General features: G+C 43.4%; 1 protein-coding gene across 3 annotated transcripts in view; it reads left to right on the top strand.

The window, feature by feature from the left end:
• The first annotated feature begins 8,583 nt into the window (after window positions 1-8,583).
• tfeb (transcription factor EB) overlaps window positions 8,584-20,457 on the top strand; it is a 241,671-nt gene continuing 229,797 nt past the window's right edge. Inside the window, exon 1 of one of the 3 annotated variants that reach the window (XM_068057541.1) lies at window positions 8,584-8,712. The gene's annotated coding sequence lies outside the window, so the exon portion shown is untranslated. The remainder of the gene's footprint in view (window positions 8,713-20,457) is intronic. The other 2 variants (XM_068057538.1, XM_068057546.1) reach the window with 2 other exon arrangements.

Consider the following 20,457-nt stretch of genomic DNA (forward strand, 5'->3'; position numbering starts at 1 on the left):
CATTGGAATATTGTGAATGGAAGTCGTCACAATTCTCTCTCCACCTTGCGTCCAATCACAACCACAATTTCCAGCAGCAGTCTTTGATTAGTGGTCAGGAGCAGAACTCCCAGCTGATTCCCCAACCCCCCCACACATCCCCCCCACCCGACCCTCTTTAGTCTGGGGTTCTGAGGCCATTGTTCTCCTTCTACCACTCCTGGCCTGCCTGGGATCAGCACGAGTGAGGATTGAGCATGGAATTTTCCTGCTCTGTATGGATCAGTAAACGAACACCAGCCAATGTGCTTCAAAAGGATTCATTGTATACAAAGTGCTTTGGGCTGTTTCTGAGCGAGGCGATAGCATTCTATATAAATGCATGCTCATGCAAGCAGACAATGCATTTAACACATGGCACAGAGAGAATAGTATTACAGTCTGAAGTGAAGAGCAATAAAATGCATTTAAGGAGAAGCTAGATAAGCACATGAGGAAGAAAGGAATAGAAGGTTATGCTGTTAGGGGTGAGAAGAGGCTCGTGTGGAGCATGAACACCAGTATAGATTTATTGGGCCGAGAAGCCTGTTGCTGTACTGTAGACTCAGTGTAACATTGCCTGATCTCTAACCTGCCCTGCTAGACGCATTGAACTGTCTTTAAATGGATGGGCTACTCTACTGTGACCCAGGCATAACATCAGAATCTTCAAATTCTTCCTCATTAACATCTGGGGACTGCTGCCAAAGTTGGGAGAGATGTCCCACAGACTAGTCAAGCAACAACCTGACAGTCTTACAGCACCAAGGCTCCTTCAACAGCACCTTCCAAACCCGCAACATCTACCACTTAGAAGGACAAGGGCAGCAGATGCATGGGAACACCACCACCTCCAAGTTCGCCTCCAAGTCACACACCATCCTGACTCGGAACTATATCACCGTTCCTTCACTGTCTCTGGGTCAAAATCCTGGAACTCCCTTCCTAACAGCAATGTGGGTGTACCTACCCCATATGGACTGCAGCGGTTCAAGAAGGCAGCTCACCACCACCTTCTCAAGGGCAATTAGGGATGGGCAATAAATGCTGGCCTTGAGAGGTACATTCACATCCTGCAAGTGAATAGTAGAAACAGTAAGTGTTAACCCATGTCCATATATATAATAAATGACTGAGGTGTTTCACACAGTCAGGCTGTGTGTTGCTGCCCCCTACTTTCAGAAGACTGCATAACGACTAATATCCCTTTACTTCTCATGAACATTAAATGGTCTACATTCTCTCTCCTCTCTTTGTTCTGTTATTACTTCTCACTTAACACTCTTGACAGCAGCTGATTAAAGAAAGTGCTTAGTAATTTCTACTGAATCTGTGTTTTACAGGAGGTGTTTGCTGTAGTGTTTGTGTACCTCAGTTTTCTCCCTTGAGAACTACACCAGGGGTTGGCAACATTTTATACATGAAGAGCCTTTTGGAAAAAATGTGACAAAAATAAAAACTATTGACAGCCGCTAGATGAAATGTTAACAGTTCTAAAACAAATACCTGGCAAATTGCCAAGTGTCTCTGGTAGAATCCATAATTTGCAGATATAATAAAATATATGTATTGAATTTATGTATCAATAGAAAAAAATGAAATTAAAATATACCTAACTCTGAATTAATGTGTTTTTGACTTTTATAATTTTGACAGTAAAGTCATCTTGAAAACAAGCTATAACTTAAGATTATAGAATTAAGATTTTTTTTTGGCTATTCTCGTGATAAAAAACTTCTAATTTATTGTCTCAACTATATTAGAAACCACTTTTGATCACAACCATAAAACCTGTTCCTCGAGCTAACGATATTATCGTTAACCATGATGTAGCGATACCGCTCGAACAGCTTTATTTAGAGAACAATTATGTTTTTGTTAAAATAACCATTTGAAACCATAAAGTGCAGCATGATGATTGACTTTTTATCCCCACAATAAAAACACGGCTTTTTTCTTGATTTAACTTTTTAAAACTTTTTCACGTTAATGTGATCCAACTGGAAAAAGTTTCGAGTGGCAAATGAGATGTTAAAGATCCGTATGTGGCTCCGGAGCCACGGGTTGCAAACCCCTGAACTAGACCATGTGTGTTGGACAGGGAAAGACAGCAATGGCCACAACCTTTCCATGCATGGCTCCTCATACAACTGCAGCCTTTACTGCAATGCTCCATCCCTGAGGCTAGAGCCCACCTCCTTCGGACCCCCATAGCTATTTAATGGTGGGCAGTTAATTAACGGCCCGCTGTCAGAGATGCTGTCCCTTTAAGGGATGTGGTCCCGCCTCCAGAACTGCCGGCCAATCGGAAGACCGGCAGCTCTGCTCTACGGACAGCTCCAATAGCAGCAGTGGCCACTGCTGGTACTGCAGGAGGCCTGCAGTCCCGAAGAGAAGAGAAGACCTCTGCTAAGTGGGGTCAGGGTCATTGGGGCTATTCAGATTGGTGAGGTTATAGGGGCTGTTCCTGGGGGATGGGGAATAACCATCACTGCCGGATTACCCCAAAGGAGGGACCTCCTACCTTAGGAGGCTACCAGGCTTTACCATGGTGGCGGACTCTCTGCCTTCCACAAAATTAATGTGGAGACCAGAAGAGACCCTTAAGTGGCCATTAATTGGCTAGTTAAAGGCCTCAATTTGCCTGGGGTGGCAAGGCCATCCTCGAATTTCCCCGCCCCGGGCAAAATGGCAGGAGGCCCGGGCAACAGCAGGAATGGTGCCCACTGCCATTTTGTTTGCCCCCTCCTTACTGAATGAACTCTTGTAGCCGTATGGCTCAGCACTGCATCCGCCACTCTTCTGGAGCCTGGACAATTGATCATTCCCTGCTCCCTCTATCAAACCATCTGTGCTGTTTACTCCAGTGCAGTACTGAGGGAGTGCTGCACTGTCAGAGGTGCTACCTTTTGTATGAGATGTTAAACTGAGGCCTCGTCTGTCCCCTTGGGTGGATGTAAAAGATCACACAATGTTATTTTGAAGAAGAGCAATGGCCAATATCTATCCCTCAATTAACATCACAAGAACATATTATCACATTACTGTTTGTGGGATCTTCCTCTGTGCAAATTGGCTGTTGCATTTCCAACATTGCAACAATGATTACACTTCACAAAATACTTCATTGGCTGTAAAGAGCCTTGTGCGTCCTGAGTTGTGAAAGGCACTATATAAATGTAAGTCTTTCTTTTTTATAGCTCACAAATCTGAACCTTCTCATTTTCCTTTGATTGGTCCAACTTTCCCATCACTGTCAGCAACACCTTGATTTTAATATTCTTATACATTCAACACAACAAGCTGACTTCAAAAACATGAGATTATATATCAACTTGTGTCCTAAGTCGCACCAAGTCCCGTTCACCCATCACCCTCTCTACTCACTGACTGACACTGACTTCCGGTCTAACAATGTTGATTTTAAAATTCTCATCCTTGTTTTCCAATTCCTCCATGGCCTCGTCCCTCCCAATCTCTGTAACCTCCTCCAGCCCTATAACTCTTCGAGAACTCTGCATTCCTTAAATTCTAGCCTCTTGTGCATCTTCAGTATTAGCTGCTTCACCATTGCCCGCCGTGCCATCAGTTGCCTGGGCCCTAAGCTCTGGAATTCCCTCCCTAAACCGCTCTCTATCCCTCTCTCCTTTAAGATGCTCCTTAAAACTTTCTACTATGATCAAGTTTTTGGTGACCTGCCCAATACCTTCTTAAGTGCCTCGGTGCCAATAGTCACACCTGTGAAGCACCTTGAGACATTTTATGACATTAAAGGTGCTATGTAAATGCAAGTTGTTATTGGATTTCCGCAGCAGCTGTGAAAACTGCTGGGTGTATGTATTCTTCAGAGACCACCTCCTGCATGCTGCACCACACTGCCTGCCAAGCTGGCCTTATTTTAACTCTCTCAAAACCCATTCACTTACACCCAGTTAAATTGGGATCATTATAATATAATATATATTATGTCTGAGCTGGAATAATTCTGTCAGCCCACACTTACTCTATGCATGGGAGTGCGTGGACATCCCGTGGCATTGCTCACACAGAAAGCTTTAAAAAGGAATTGCTATCAAATTGGACATTGATAAACATTATTTTATGATAAAATGCAAATTATACTGGGTGAGAATTTCCTGTGACACTGCACCATTGGAGGATGTGCCATAGGGTGAGATTTGCTTTCTTTTGGTTCTATCCTGGCCTAAATTTGGAGCAGCTCTCAGGACCATTGTGAACACCCATCTCAGGCGTGGGGACAATAATCCCTGTGACAACTTGCTGCAGAGTCCTTGGGTCTGTGATTCTGACCCAACATTTCAAGAAAATGTTTACATGATTTGTTTTTCTTCCCCTGTACATTGTGCACTTTTTACTTGAGTTGGTATACTAGATCACAGTCTTTGATCCTTCCAATATGGCGCATTTGTCCTGTTCCCGCCGCGGGTTGGGGTGGGCGGGATAGACATAGGTGCACAGTGGTCTGGATCTCTTGGGAGCTGATGGATTGTAACAGGCTAGGTGGGAAGCCTCACCAGCCATACGCTTGAAAATATCATTTACAGAAGAGATTGTCACCCTTGTGGCCCTGGAGGAGATACCAGTGTCAGGGAGAAGCTGCTTCAGCACCCTGTAGATGGAATACCACTGCTTCCTCCACCTTCTCCATTTCTTGTCACCCCTTTACTTCATTTATGGGATGTGGGTGTCACTGGCTGCACCAGCATTTATTGCCCATCCCTAATTACCATTGAGAAGGTGGTGGTGAGCTGCTTTCTTGAACCGCTGCAGTCCTTTGGGTGTAGATACACACACAGTGCTGTTAGGAAGGGAGTTCCAGAATTTGGACCACTCGACAGTGAAGGAATGGCGATATAGTTCCAAGTCAGGATGGTGTACAGCTTGGAGGGGAACTTGCAGGTGGTGGTGTCCCCATGTGTCTACTGCCCTTGTCCTTCTAGGTGGTGGAGGTTGCGGATTTGGAAGGAGCCTAGGTGAGTTGCTGCAGTGCGTCTTGTAGATGGTACACAGTGCTACCACTTTAATCACAGCTTACTTGGTGTCCTTCTTGGGAACTGTTTTCTTCTCCTCAGACAACATCACATTCCCTTTCTGACACACAAATAAACCTGTGAATGTTGATCTGAAATATGATGGACTTTCTAATTCTGTGCATCCAGACACTGAGCATTTACATATTGAATCCCCATAACAAGGCCCTAAGCAAAGCTCAGGACTTGAGCAAGAATTACACTCTATGATGAAATGCCTTCAGTTGCACTTGATCGTAATGCATAATCTCCTATATCATGTGACTGTCCCCACCTTTGCTAAGATTCTTGTTCGGGAGTAAAGTGTTCGGGGACCATTGTACCCCAGTCCAGCCCCAAATTTCACCTGACACATCCAGATTACAGTGACTTGGTATACCAGACCCCCAGGGGTTATGGCCCATATAATTCATGGACATAATATTGTCGATTGTTGGAGGATGTTTGATAAGGAAGGAGAGACATACCGGTGATACATTGCAGGGAATGCCCCTTTAAAAATTTAAAGAACAGAAAAGCTCTGTAATTGTGTCAATGCATATGTACAGCCCAACAAATGTCACTATGTTGACACAATACTTGTACCGGTTTGTGTTTTACAGCCCTGTAATTAGAGTCATAGAGTTATTTATGACACAGCAAAGGCCATTCGGCCCATTAGGTCCATGCTGGCTCCCAACGGAACAATCCAGTCTGTCCCACTCCCCTGCTCTATTCCCATTGCTCTGCAAGTTTATTTCCTTCAAGTGCCCATCCAATTTCCTTTTGAAATTATTGATTGTCTCTGCTTCCATCACCCTCGTAGGCAGTGAGTTCCAGGTCATTACCACCCGCTGCGTAAAAAATTCTTCCTCACATCCTCCCCCTGCATCTTTTGCCCAAAAACTTAAATCTGTGTCCCCCAATCCTTGCACCATCAGCTAATGGGAACAGCTTTTCCTTGTCTACCTTATCTGAACCTGTCATAACCTTGTACCCCTGTATCAAATCTCTCCTCAATCTCCTCTGCTCCAAGGAGAACAACAGCTGCTTCTCCAACCTAACCTTGTAACTAAAATCCCTCATCCCTGGAACCATTCTGGTAAATCTCCTCTGCACCGTCTCAAGGACCCTCACATCCTTCCTGAAGTGTGGTGACCAGAACTGGATGCAATACTCTAGTTGTGGCCTAACCAGAGCTTTATAAAGGTTCTGCATAGTTTCTCTGCTTTTGTACTCAATACCCCTCTTTATGAAGCACAAGATCCATATACTTTGACAAGGTCCCTCATGACAGACTGGTACAAAAGGTGAAGTCACATGGGATCAGAGGTGAGCTGGCAAGATGGATACAGAACTGGCTCAGTCATATAAGACAGAGGGTAGCAGTGGATGGGTGCTTTTCCAAATGGAGGGATGTGACTAGTGGTGTTCCGCAGGAATCAGTGCTGGGACCTTTGCTGTTTGTCTTATATATAAATGATTTGGAGGAAAATGTAGCTGGTCTGATTAGTAAGTTTGCAGACGACACAAAGGTTGGAGGCGTTGTGGATAGTGATGAGGATTGTCAGAGGATACAGCAGGTTATAGATCGGTTGGAGACTTGGGCGGGGAAATGGCAGATGGAGTTTAATCCGGACAAATGTGAGGTAATGCATTTTGGAAGGTCTAATGCAGGTGGGAAGTATACAGTAAATGGCAGAACCCTTAGGAGTATTGACAGGCAGAGAGACCTGGGCGTACAGGTCCACAGGTCACTGAAAGTGGCAATGCAGGTGGATAAGGTAGTCAAGAAGGCATACGGCATGCTTGCCTTCATCGGTCGGGGCCTAGAGTATAAAAATTGGCGAGTCATGCTGCAGCTGTACAGAACTTTAGTTAGGCCACACTTAGAATATTGCGTGAAATTCTGGTTGCCACACTACCAGAAGGACGTGGAGGCTTTGGAGAGGGTACAGAAGAGGTTTACCAGGATGTCGCCTGTTCTGGAGGGCATTAGCTATGAGGAGAGGTTGGATAAACTCGGATTGTTTTCACTGGAACGACGGAGGTGGAGGGGCGACATGATAGAGGTTTACAAAGTTATGAGCGGCATGGACAGAGTGGATAGTCAGAAACTTTTTCCCAGGGTGGAAGAGTCAGTTACTAGGGGACATAGGTTTAAGGTGAGAGGGGCAAAGTTTAGCGGGGATGTGCGAGGCAAGTTCTTTACACAGAGGGTGGTGAGTGCCTGGAACTTGCTGGTGGAAGCAGGTACGATAGCGACGTTTAAGAGGCATCTTGACAAATACATGAATAGGATGGGAATAGAGGGATACGGTCCCCGGAAGTGCAGGAGGTTTTAGTTTAGGCAGGGATCAAGATCGGCGCAGGCTTGGAGGGCTGAATGGCCTGTTCCTGTGCTGTACTGTTCTTTGTTCTTTGTTCTGTGTCCCAGCACTGATCCTTCAGGAACACCACTGACTGCCATACTCCAGTCTGAAAAACAACCATTTACCACAATTTGCTGTTTTCTATCCTTAAGCCAATTTTTAAAACCATTTGGTCATTGACCCTTCTATTTCATGAGCCTCATTTTGTTAGCCACACTTTTATGTGGTACCTTTTCAAACGCTTTCTTCAAATCTGTATAGACGACATCCATTGCATTCCCTTCATCAACCTTCTCTGTTCCTTCATCAAAAATTCAATTAGATTAGTCAAGCATGATCTGCCTTTTACAAATCCATGCTGGCTCTCCTTAATTAACTGAAATCTCTCCAAGTGCCTGGTGATTTTTCCCCCCTGATTATTGTTTCTAAAACCTTACCCACCACTGATGTTAAACTGACTGGCCTGTCGTTGCTAGCACTGTCCTTACACCCTTTCTTGAATAAGGGTGTCACATTTGCCATTCGCCAATCCTCTGGCACCTCCCACATATCCGGGGAAGATTGGAAGATTATGGCAAGCCCTACCGCTCTGCCCACCCCCATTTCCTTTAGCAACCTGGGATGCAAGCCATCTGGTCCGGGTGACCTATCTACCCTAAGCAGAGCCAGCCTTTCCAGTATCTCTTCCCTCTCAATTTTTACCCTATCCATTGCCTCTACTATCTCCAGTTATATTGATATTTTGTCCTCTTCCTCTTCCTTAATAAACACCGATACAAAGTATTAAGTATTCTAGGCTTGCCCTGCGCCTGTAAGCATATATTACCTTCTTTGTCCCCAAAAGGCGCCACTCCGGCTTGCTATTTACATGCTGGTAGAAGATCTTTGGGTTCCCTTTTATGTTAACTGCCATTTTATTCTCATATTCTTTCTTTGCTAGTCTTATTTTCCTCTTCACCTCCCCTCTCAACCTATTGTGTATGACGTGGTTCTCACTTGAAGAATTTTGTCAGTGTTTATAGCCTGTAACTGTCAGAATGCCTTTAAAACCCTATGGTTGTGTCCCTGTGTGTGTACAGTATGTTCCCAGGCCGGACTACAACCCCCAGCATCCCTCTCTGCCTGGCTCTGTGACAGCAAGTCACTGAAACTGACTCGGATCAGCTGGAGGGGGAAATGTTGCGTCAGTTTCAGTAAAAGCCACTTTCCCTGGTGGGGAGGGACAAGAATCAAAACTCCAGCCGCCAAACAACACATGCTGCAGCGAAAACTCGACTCCTGACCTTCCCCGGGTAAGTGACTGCTGATTTTTTATAGATTTGTTAAGTCCAGGGGGAGAAGCTGCAACGCTCGGGATACATTGTAACCAAAACAATTAGTTACATGTCCAGTGTAACCAGCGCCGCTACTATGTTGCCAGAAGGCGTCACCTTTAGTTTTGACTTATTATTATTGGCCTCGATTGTTTTGCAAAATTAAGGTCAACTCGCAAACTAGTTAAAAGTCCGGGGGCGATTTAAAAACAAGACAGATCTGTTTCACTCATAATAAATACATTAGATTAGAAAGAATTGGAACACGAGCAAAAAGTTCAAGAAAAGAATGTTGAAAAACGAATTGCCCTCATGTTGTTTTATCTGCCGCTGTTTACAAATCTCAAATTCCTGCTGTGGACTATTTATATCCCCCACAAGATGGCTCACATCTGACAAGTGGGGAAAAGGCAGCGGCCTCTCGAGAGTGTTGGTCGCTGGAACCTTATTTCTAATCCCAGGACAGTCAGCGCCAAGAGTCTGGAAATGAATCATTTTATTTCCTTCCCTGATCCGTTTGCCAAATTACAGAAAGTTAATTTAATTTTCATTGAGATTTCCGGGTCACTGCAGCAGATTTGTTGCAGGTTTGTGCCGATCTCCCTTGTCAGAAGTTCTGAGAGGTCAGAAAATGTTGCACTTCAGCTTTACAAGCTGGCATGTCAGACGGAACCTGATATGAACTGAGAACTTGTATTAATTTATAGAGTGCCTTTCAACACTAAGCACCTTTGAAGTGTAGTCGATCTTGTAATTTTAGGTTAGGTAGTGGTACAGGATTGGTTAGTGGTCAGGGACAGGAGGGTGTGACCTCGAGTCAGGCAGGTAAGGGGACTCCAGGAGTAGTGCTGGAGGAGCCTCAGCCTTTGCCCTTATCCAAAAGGTACAGGTTCTTACTGCCTGTGTGCATGAAGGCAAAATTTACAGGGTGGATGAGCAAACTGACCATGGCACTGTGTGGCCATTCAAGTGAGAGGTGAGTGAAAAGGAATACGGTAATGGTAGGGGACAGTATAATCAGCTGCAGTCAAGAGTTCTGAAGGTTGTGTTGCCTGCCTGGTGCCAGGGTTAAAGACATCTCCACATGGCTGGCAAAGAACTTAGAGTGGGAGTGGGAGGATCCAGTTGTCATCGTCCATGTAGGAACTAACGACATCGGGAGAACTAGGAATGACGTTCTGCTGAGAGAGTTTGCGGAGTTAGGGTCCAAATTAAAAAGTACAACTTCAAAGGTAATAATCTGTGGATTGTTACCTGAGCTACGAGTCAATTGGTATAGGGATAAACAGAGTAGGAGGTTAAATGCATGGCTGAAAGGGTGATGGGGGAGAAAAGGGTTTTGATTCATGGGGCACTGGCATCAGTTCTGGGGAAAGGGAGCTGTTCCATTGGGACAGGCTCCAATTAAACCAGGCTGGCATCAGCATTCTGGCAAATTGAATAACTAGGGAGGTAGACAGGGCTTGAAACTAATGAAAGTGGGGTTGGGAAGATTCAGGAAAGGGTAAATTCCAAAGCACTGAGAGAAATGTCAAGGCTTTCGAGCAGAGAAGTGATTTGGGTAAAAATAAGCAGTGTGTTCAGGAAGGGACAGAGAGAGTAACAAAGGTAATAGGGAATTAGTGACTAAGGTGACATCAGGAAAAATAGAAAAAAAGTTAAAGGCACTCGAAACCTGAATGTGCAAAACATTTGCAACAAGATAGATAAAATTAATGGGTTTGATCTAATAGCCATTATGGAGACATGGTTTCAGAGTGACCAATGTTGGAAGTAAAAAAACAAGATACTTAACTTTTAGAAGAGATAGGAAAAGGTGGAGGAGTAGCCCTGATAATAAAGAAGGATAAAAATAGGAGACAGTAGAGACAAAGGATCTTATTTCAGAAAATCAAGATGTAGAATCAGTTTGGGTGGAGTTAATAACAAGGGGCAAAAAACACTGGTGTGATTAGTTATAGGCCCCCTAACAGTTATTACAGGCAGAGAATAAATCAGGAAATTATAGGTGCATGTAACATGGGAAATACAGAAATCATGGGAGATGGTAATCTTCATACAGACTGGGCAAACCAAATTTGCAGTAACCATCAAGATGGTTTTTTAGATCAGTATGTTGAGGAACTGACTAGGGAACAGGATACTTTAGATCTTGTATTTTGCAATAAAAAACCTCATAATAAAGGAGCCTTTAGGGAAGAGTGATCATAATGATAGAATTTAATATTAAGTTTGAGAGTGATTTAGTTAAGTACAAAACTAGGATTCTAAAACTGAACAAAGCAAACTATGCAGGTATGAGGAGTGAGTTTGCTGAGGTAGATTTGGAAACTAGATTAAAAGATATGGCAGTAGATGAGCAATAGCAATCATTTAAAGAATTAATTCCTAATTTGCAATTGCCTTAAGGAATATAAAGAAATACATAAAAAATGGTCCAACCGTGGCTAATGAGAGAAGTTAAAGATAGTATTAAATTAAAGGAAGAGGTTTATAATGTTGCCAATAACAGTAGCAAGCCTGAGAATTTTAGAATCCGGTAAAGGATGACCAAAAAATTGATAACGAGAGAGAAACTAGAAAAAGACATAAATGTAGATTGTAAAAACTTCTATATATGTGTAAAAAGGAAGAGATTAGTGAAAGTAAATGTGGGTCTCTTACCGGCAGTCTTAGGACAGATTATAATGGGGATTAAGAAACTATCAGAGACATTAAGCAAATATATTGTATCTGTCTTCACAGTAGAAGACACAAAAACATTCTGGAAATAATGGGCAACCAAGTGTCTAGTGAGAATGAGGGACTTAAAGAAATTAGCATCAGAAAAGAAATGGCGCTGGAAAAATTAATGGGAATAAACTCCAAAAAATCCGTGCACCTGATGGCCTACACCCTAGGGTTTTCAAAGAGGTAGCTGTAGAGATAGTGGTTGCACAGGTTTTGATCTTCCACAATTCCCCAGATTCTAGAATGGTCCCAGTGGATTGGAAAGTAGCAAATATAACCCCGTTATTAAGAAAGGAGGAAGAGAGAAAACAGGGAATTATAGGCCACTTAGCCTGACATGAGTAGTAGGAAAAATGCTAGAATCTATTCAAGGCATGGTAACAAGGCATTTATGAAAATCACAATGTGATTAGGCAGCATCAACTCGGATTTATGAAAGGGAAATTGTGTTTGACAAACCTGTTAGAGTTTTTTTGATGTTGAAACTAACAGGGTAGGTGAGGGGGAATCAATGGATGTAGTAAAGCCACACATGAGATTATTACACAATATTAGGGTTCATGGAATTGTAGGTAATACATTAGCATGGATTGAGGTTTGGTTAATGGACAGAAAACAGAGTGTAGGAATAAACGGATCATTCTCAGGTTGGTAGGCTGTAACTAGTGGAGTGCTACAAGGATCAGTGCTTGGGCCTCAGCTGTTTACAATCTATATTAATGACTTAGATGAGAGGACCAAGTGTAATGTATCCAAAGCTGATACAGAGCTTGGTGGTAAAGTAAGCTGTGAGGAGGACACTAAGTGGCTGCAAAGGGATGTTAATAGAGTGGGCGAGAACGTGGCAGATGGAATATAATGTGGAGAAGTGTGAAGCTGTACATCTTTGGTAGGAAAAATAGAAAAGCAGAATATTTTGTAAAAGGTGAGAAATTGGGAAATGTTGGTTTTCAGAGGGACCTTGTACATAAATCACAGAAAGTTAACATGGAGGTACAGCAAGCAATTAGGAAAGCAAATGGTATGTTAGTCTTTATTACAATGAGTTTGGAGAATAACAGTAAAGAAGTCTTCCTGCAGTTATATAGGACTTTGGTGAGATCAAACCTGGAGGATTGTGTACAGTTTGGTCTCCTTACCTAAGGAAGGATATACTTGCCTTAGAGGGAGTGCAATGAAGATTTACTAGATTGATTCCTGGGGTGAGGGGTTTGTCCTATGAGGAGAGTTTGAGAAGACTAGGCCTATATTCCCTATAGTTTAGAAGAAGGTGATCTCATTGCAATGTACACAATTCTTAAGAGGCTTGGTAGGGTGGATATTGGGAGGTTGATTCCCCTGGCTAGAGAGTCTAAAATATGGGGCACATTTTCAAGATAAGGGGTTGGCCATTTATGACTTAAATGGGGAAAGATTTCTTCACTTGGAGGGTTAAAAGTAAGATAATCAGGAGACCCTACTTCAGAGTAATTGATACCTGAGTTGGGCTCCAGACTGGAGAGAGATGTTTAGGCCTCTGGACTCATTCAAGGGACAACTGGACAATGTGGTGGGGGATTGTAAATTTCTGTGGCAGAAGCTCCATGGCCTCAGAGTTTTGGTGTTGATCTTTCTGTGATTCTGCCCTTGACCTGTCGTACTGCTGCTCAGCTGGATGTTGTTCCCCCTTTCAGTTTCCTTTCCTCCTCTCCTACAGGTGTTGATTTTTGTTGGGGCTCCATGGATACCCCCTGCCCTCTGATTCCTCCCCCATATAGAAGTTTCAGCAGGCTATTTAACCATGGCCAGCAGCACAGAAAATCCAGATCCATCTTCACCAAATGTCTGCATCTGGGTACTGAGGGGGATCATCAAATCTTACAGCACAGGCCATTCAGTCCATCGTGTCTGTGCCGTCTCTTTGAAGGAGCTATTCGATTGGTTCCACTTCCCTGCTCTTTGCCATAGCCTTGCTAATTCCCTTTTGAAAGTTACCATTGAATCTGCTTCCACTGTCCTTTAAACAGCACATTCCAGATCCCAACTCATTATGTAGAAAAAACTCTTCCTCTGATTCTTTTACCAATTACCTTTACTCTTTCTCCCCTTGTTACCAATCTTCCTCCTGCCAGTGGAAACAGTTTCTTCCTATCTGCGTTATCACAACCCTTCATAATTTTCACTTCTGGTGAGTGCTGGCTCGTTTTCTCAGAATATTTATCCTTCTGATCTAAAGCGCGGTTGATTGAGTTACATCAAGTCTACAGCACAGAAATAGGCTATTTGGCCCAAATGGTTCATTCTGGTGTTTATTCGCCACGTAACCCTCCTTTCACCCCTCTTCATCTCACCCTATCAGCAGATCCTTCTACTGATTTCTCCCTCGGGTGTTTATCCAGCTTTCCTTTAAATGGATGAGCACAGATAATTCACAATTCAAAAAAATTCCACTGCTCGACACAGGTGGAGCAGCGTAACAGAAAGCTATTAAAAAATAAGAGTTTTCAGAGTGGTTTCGAATTGGAGGTCTCTGGTCTGGTGGGTGACTGAGGGGAAATGGAGCCTGAACAAACTTGGGAAATACCAGTCAGGGCTTCACATTTAAAATATTAAAAAGAGTTTAATCTTTTTCCCCCTGATTCCTTGTGTATTGCACTTCTGGATGTGTATGTTTGTACAGTGTGAATGGGTGTTAACATGATGAGTGTTTACTGTACACAGTGTCAGTGCTACAGCTGCACTGCGGATATTGACTTACATGTAGCAAAGACAGTGAGTCAGGTTGAAGAGCTCGCTTTCTAAGTTTTCAATGTGGGGGAGCACCCCCATCAATATTATTCTCTCATTGGCCCCTCTCAATCATTAATTGGATTCCTCTACAAATATCGCTATGCGTCCAGGGACCTCATTAAGTATCCACATACTACCAGGATGCCCTGCAAATAGTAACAGACACTTGGGCCCTCCCTGCAGGTATCAACACACCTGGGCAACCTGTGCTGGTGTTGACAGGACTTCCTGGGCCACCGTTCCGTGGATTGTGAGTTCCCTCCAGTAGCCAAGCAGCAGTTTTTCATCTGTGAGTTTAGACAGTGAATGGTAGCAGGGTATTCACACAGGGGAGATGCTGGCATCACAACTGACCCTGATGGTTTCTTCATCTGAGATCTGCACACACACAAAACAGTGACTCCTGCTGTACAGTATCAAGAACAGGAGCCCTGGCTGATTATTCTCCTGTCCCCAGCCCAGGGTACTGAGGCTAAGCACCATCTACTTATTGACCCCTCTAAGATCAACGGTCTTCATAAACTGGATATCGACAGTGATTTTTTTTTAAAAGAGAATTGTTTATTTTGAAGGCAAGCAAAAGAGGGAATACTGGGGCTTCTGTGTGAAAGAGAGCAACACTGACACTGCCACAGTCAGAGTGTATTGTGCTCAGTGGAGTGTGGCCAAGGGAAATTGTAACTCAGTTTATCAGAATAAAATGTGCATTAAAGTTGTAATTGTGTGGCTGAGTCAGGCACTGGGAAGTACCTTCACTAACTGAGGCATAATGGGAGGTGCTAGCAAATAGGGATCTAATCGAAAGGTTCACGGGGTTTATATATAGAATAAAAGATACCCGGGCGTGAGTTACAGACTGGAATCTAATCGAGGGGTTCGGGGGGTTTATATATAGAATAACAGATACCCGGGAGTGAGTTACAGACTGGAATCTAATCGAGGAGTTTGGGGGGTTTATATATAGAATAACAGATACCCGGGAGTGAGTTACAGACTGGAATCTAATCGAAAGGTTCACGGGGTTTATATATAGAATAACAGATACCCGGGAGTGAGTTACAGACTGGAATCTAATCGAGGGGTTCGGGGGGTTTATATATAGAATAACAGATACCCGGGAGTGAGTTACAGACTGGAATCTAATCGAGGAGTTTGGGGGGTTTATATATAGAATAACAGATACCCGGGAGTGAGTTACAGACTGGAATCTAACGAGGGGTTCGGGGGGGTTTATATATAGAATAACAGATACCCGGGAGTGAGTTACAGACTGGAATCTAATCGAGGGGTTCGGGGTGTTTATATATAGAATAACAGATACCCGGGAGTGAGTTACAGACTGGAATCTAATCGAGGGGTTCGGGGGGGTTTATATATAGAATAACAGATACCTGGGAGTGAGTTACAGACTGGAATCTAATCGAGAGGTTCGGGGGGGTTTATATATAGAATAACAGATACCCGGGAGTGAGTTACAGCCTGGAATCTAATCGAGGAGTTCGGGGGGTTTGTATATATAATAACAGATACCCGGGAGTGAGTTACAGACTGGAATCTAATCGAGGGGTTTGGGGGGTTTATATATATAATAACAGATACCCGGGAGTGAGTTACAGCCTGGAATCTAATCGAGGAGTTCGGGGGGTTTGTATATATAATAACAGATACCCGGGAGTGAGTTACAGACTGGAATCTAATCGAGGGGTTTGGGGGGTTTATATATATAATAACAGATACCCGGGAGTGAGTTACAGACTGGAATCTAATCGAGGGGTTTGGGGGGTTTATATATATAATAACAGATACCCGGGAGTGAGTTACAGACTGGAATCTAATCGAGGAGTTCGGGGGGTTTGTATATAGAATAAAAGATAAGCGGGAGTGAGTTACAGACTGGAATCTAATCGAGGGGTTCGGGGGGGTTTATATATAGAATAACAGATACCCGGGAGTGAGTTACAGACTGGAATCTAATCAAGGTGTTTGGGGGGTTTATATATAGAATAACAGATACCCGGGAGTGAGTTACAGACTGGAATCTAATTGAGGTGTTTGGGGGGTTTATATATAGAATAACAGATACCCGGGAGTGAGTTACAGACTGGAATCTAATCGAGGGGTTCGGGGGGGTTTATATATAGAATAACAGATACCCGGGAGTGAGTTACAGACTGGAATCTAATCAAGGTGTTTGGGGGGTTTATATTCAGAATAACAGATACCCGGGAGTGAGTTACAGACTGGAATCTAATTGAGGTGTTTGGGGGGTTTATATATAGAATAACAGATACCCGGGAGTGAGTTACAGACTGGAATCTAATTGAGGTGTTTGGGGGGTTTATATATAGAATAACAGATACCCGGGAGTGAGTTACAGACTGGAATCTAATCGAGGGGTTTGGGGGGTTTATATATAGAATAACAGATACCCGGGAGTGAATTACAGACTGGAATTTAATCGAGGGATTTGGGGGGTTTATATATAGAATAACAGATACCCGGGAGTGAGTTACAGACTGGAATCTAATTGAGGTGTTTGGGGGGTTTATATATAGAATAACAGATACCCGGGAGTGAGTTACAGACTGGAATCTAATCGAGGGGTTTGGGGGGTTTATATATAGAATAACAGATACCCGGGAGTGAGTTACAGACTGGAATCTAATCGAGGGATTTGGGGGGTTTATGTATAGAATAACAGATACCCGGGAGTGAGTTACAGACTGGAATCTAATCGAGGGGTTTGGGGGGTTTATATATTGAATAACAGATACCCGGGAGTGCGTTACAGACTGGAATCTAATCGAGGGGTTTGGGGGGTTTACATATAGAATAACAGATACCCGGGAGTGAGTTACAGACTGGAATCAAATCGAGGGGTTTGGGGGATTTATATATAGAATAACAGATACCCGGGAGTGAGTTACAGACTGGAATTTAATCGAGGGGTTCGGGGGTTTTTATATATAGAATAAAAGATACCCGGGCGTGAGTTACAGACTGGAATCTAATCGAAAGGTTCACGGGGTTTATATATAGAATAACAGATACCCGGGAGTGAGTTACAGACTGGAATCTAATCGAGGGGTTCGGGGGGTTTATATATAGAATAACAGATACCCGGGAGTGAGTTACAGACTGGAATCTAATCGAGGAGTTTGGGGGGTTTATATATAGAATAACAGATACCCGGGAGTGAGTTACAGACTGGAATCTAATCGAGGGGTTCGGGGGGGTTTATATATAGAATAACAGATACCCGGGAGTGAGTTACAGACTGGAATCTAATCGAGGGGTTCGGGGTGTTTATATATAGAATAACAGATACCCGGGAGTGAGTTACAGACTGGAATCTAATCGAGGGGTTCGGGGGGGTTTATATATAGAATAACAGATACCCGGGAGTGAGTTACAGACTGGAATCTAATCGAGGGGTTCGGGGGGGTTTATATATAGAATAACAGATACCCGGGAGTGAGTTACAGCCTGGAATCTAATCGAGGAGTTCGGGGGGTTTGTATATATAATAACAGATACCCGGGAGTGAGTTACAGACTGGAATCTAATCGAGGGGTTTGGGGGGTTTATATATATAATAACAGATACCCGGGAGTGAGTTACAGCCTGGAATCTAATCGAGGAGTTCGGGGGGTTTGTATATATAATAACAGATACCCGGGAGTGAGTTACAGACTGGAATCTAATCGAGGGGTTTGGGGGGTTTATATATATAATAACAGATACCCGGGAGTGAGTTACAGACTGGAATCTAATCGAGGGGTTTGGGGGGTTTATATATATAATAACAGATACCCGGGAGTGAGTTACAGACTGGAATCTAATCGAGGAGTTCGGGGGGTTTGTATATAGAATAAAAGATAAGCGGGAGTGAGTTACAGACTGGAATCTAATCGAGGGGTTCGGGGGGGTTTATATATAGAATAACAGATACCCGGGAGTGAGTTACAGACTGGAATCTAATCAAGGTGTTTGGGGGGTTTATATATAGAATAACAGATACCCGGGAGTGAGTTACAGACTGGAATCTAATTGAGGTGTTTGGGGGGTTTATATATAGAATAACAGATACCCGGGAGTGAGTTACAGACTGGAATCTAATCGAGGGGTTCGGGGGGGTTTATATATAGAATAACAGATACCCGGGAGTGAGTTACAGACTGGAATCTAATCAAGGTGTTTGGGGGGTTTATATTCAGAATAACAGATACCCGGGAGTGAGTTACAGACTGGAATCTAATTGAGGTGTTTGGGGGGTTTATATATAGAATAACAGATACCCGGGAGTGAGTTACAGACTGGAATCTAATTGAGGTGTTTGGGGGGTTTATATATAGAATAACAGATACCCGGGAGTGAGTTACAGACTGGAATCTAATCGAGGGGTTTGGGGGGTTTATATATAGAATAACAGATACCCGGGAGTGAATTACAGACTGGAATTTAATCGAGGGATTTGGGGGGTTTATATATAGAATAACAGATACCCGGGAGTGAGTTACAGACTGGAATCTAATTGAGGTGTTTGGGGGGTTTATATATAGAATAACAGATACCCGGGAGTGAGTTACAGACTGGAATCTAATCGAGGGGTTTGGGGGGTTTATATATAGAATAACAGATACCCGGGAGTGAGTTACAGACTGGAATCTAATCGAGGGATTTGGGGGGTTTATGTATAGAATAACAGATACCCGGGAGTGAGTTACAGACTGGAATCTAATCGAGGGGTTTGGGGGGTTTATATATTGAATAACAGATACCCGGGAGTGCGTTACAGACTGGAATCTAATCGAGGGGTTTGGGGGGTTTATATATAGAATAACAGATACCCGGGAGTGAGTTACAGACTGGAATCTAATTGAGGGGTTTGGGGGGTTTACATATAGAATAACAGATACCCGGGAGTGAGTTACAGACTGGAATCAAATCGAGGGGTTTGGGGGATTTATATATAGAATAACAGATACCCGGGAGTGAGTTACAGACTGGAATTTAATCGAGGGGTTCGGGGGTTTTTATATATAGAATAACAGATACCCAGGAGTGAGTTACAGACTGGAATCTAATTGAGGGGTTTGGGGGGTTTATATATAGAATAACAGATACCCGGGAGTGAGTTACAGACTGGAATCAAATCGAGGGGTTTGGGGGATTTATATATAGAATAACAGATACCCGGGAGTAAGTTACAGACTGGAATTTAATCGAGGGGTTCGGGGGGGTTTATATATAGAATAACAGATACCCGGGAGTGAGTTACAGACTGGAATTTAATCGACGGGTTCGGGGGGGTTTATATATAGAATAACAGATACCCGGGAGTGAGTTACAGACTGGAATTTAATTGAGGGGATCGGGGGGGTTTATATATCGAATAACAGATACCCGGGAGTGAGTTACAGACTGGAATTTAATCGAGGAGTTCGGGGGGGGGGGTTTATATATAGAATAACAGATACCCGGGAGTGAATTACAGACTGGAATTTAATCGAGGGATTTGGGGGGTTTATATATAGAATAACAGATACCCGGGAGTGAGTTACAGACTGGAATCTAATCGAGGGGTTCGGGGGGTTTATATATAGAATAACAGATACCCGGGAGTGAGTTACAGACTGGAATCTAATCAAGGGGTTTGGGGGATTTATATATAGAATAACAGATACCCGGGAGTGAGTTACAGACTGGAATCTAATCAAGGGGTTTGGGGGGTTTATATATAGAATAACAGATACCCGGGAGTGAGTTACAGACTGGAATCTAATTGAGGGGTTTGGGGGGTTTATATATAGAATAACAGATACCCGGGAGTGAGTTACAGACTGGAATCAAATCGAGGGGTTTGGGGGATTTATATATAGAATAACAGATACCCGGGAGTGAGTTACAGCCTGGAATCTAATCGAGGGGTTCGGGGGGTTTATATATAGAATAACAGATACCCGGGAGTGAGTTACAGCCTGGATTCTAATCGAGGGGTTCGGGGGGTTTATGTATGGAATAAGTTACCCGGGAGTGCTTTTCAGGCTGGAATCTGTTCAGGGCATTTATGTATAGAATTAACTCTATTTTATGGTGAGCTGCAGACTTCCACATGGGCAGATCTGGACAGAGACTCTCCCAAACAATTTTTTCATTCGATTCTCCTTACGATAAGGTGTTTGCAGACATTGTAGTGCAACCATGTGGACTAACCCACTGTGT

This window comes from Heterodontus francisci, chromosome 25 (assembly GCF_036365525.1).
Source record: "Heterodontus francisci isolate sHetFra1 chromosome 25, sHetFra1.hap1, whole genome shotgun sequence".
NCBI lineage: Eukaryota > Metazoa > Chordata > Chondrichthyes > Heterodontiformes > Heterodontidae > Heterodontus > Heterodontus francisci.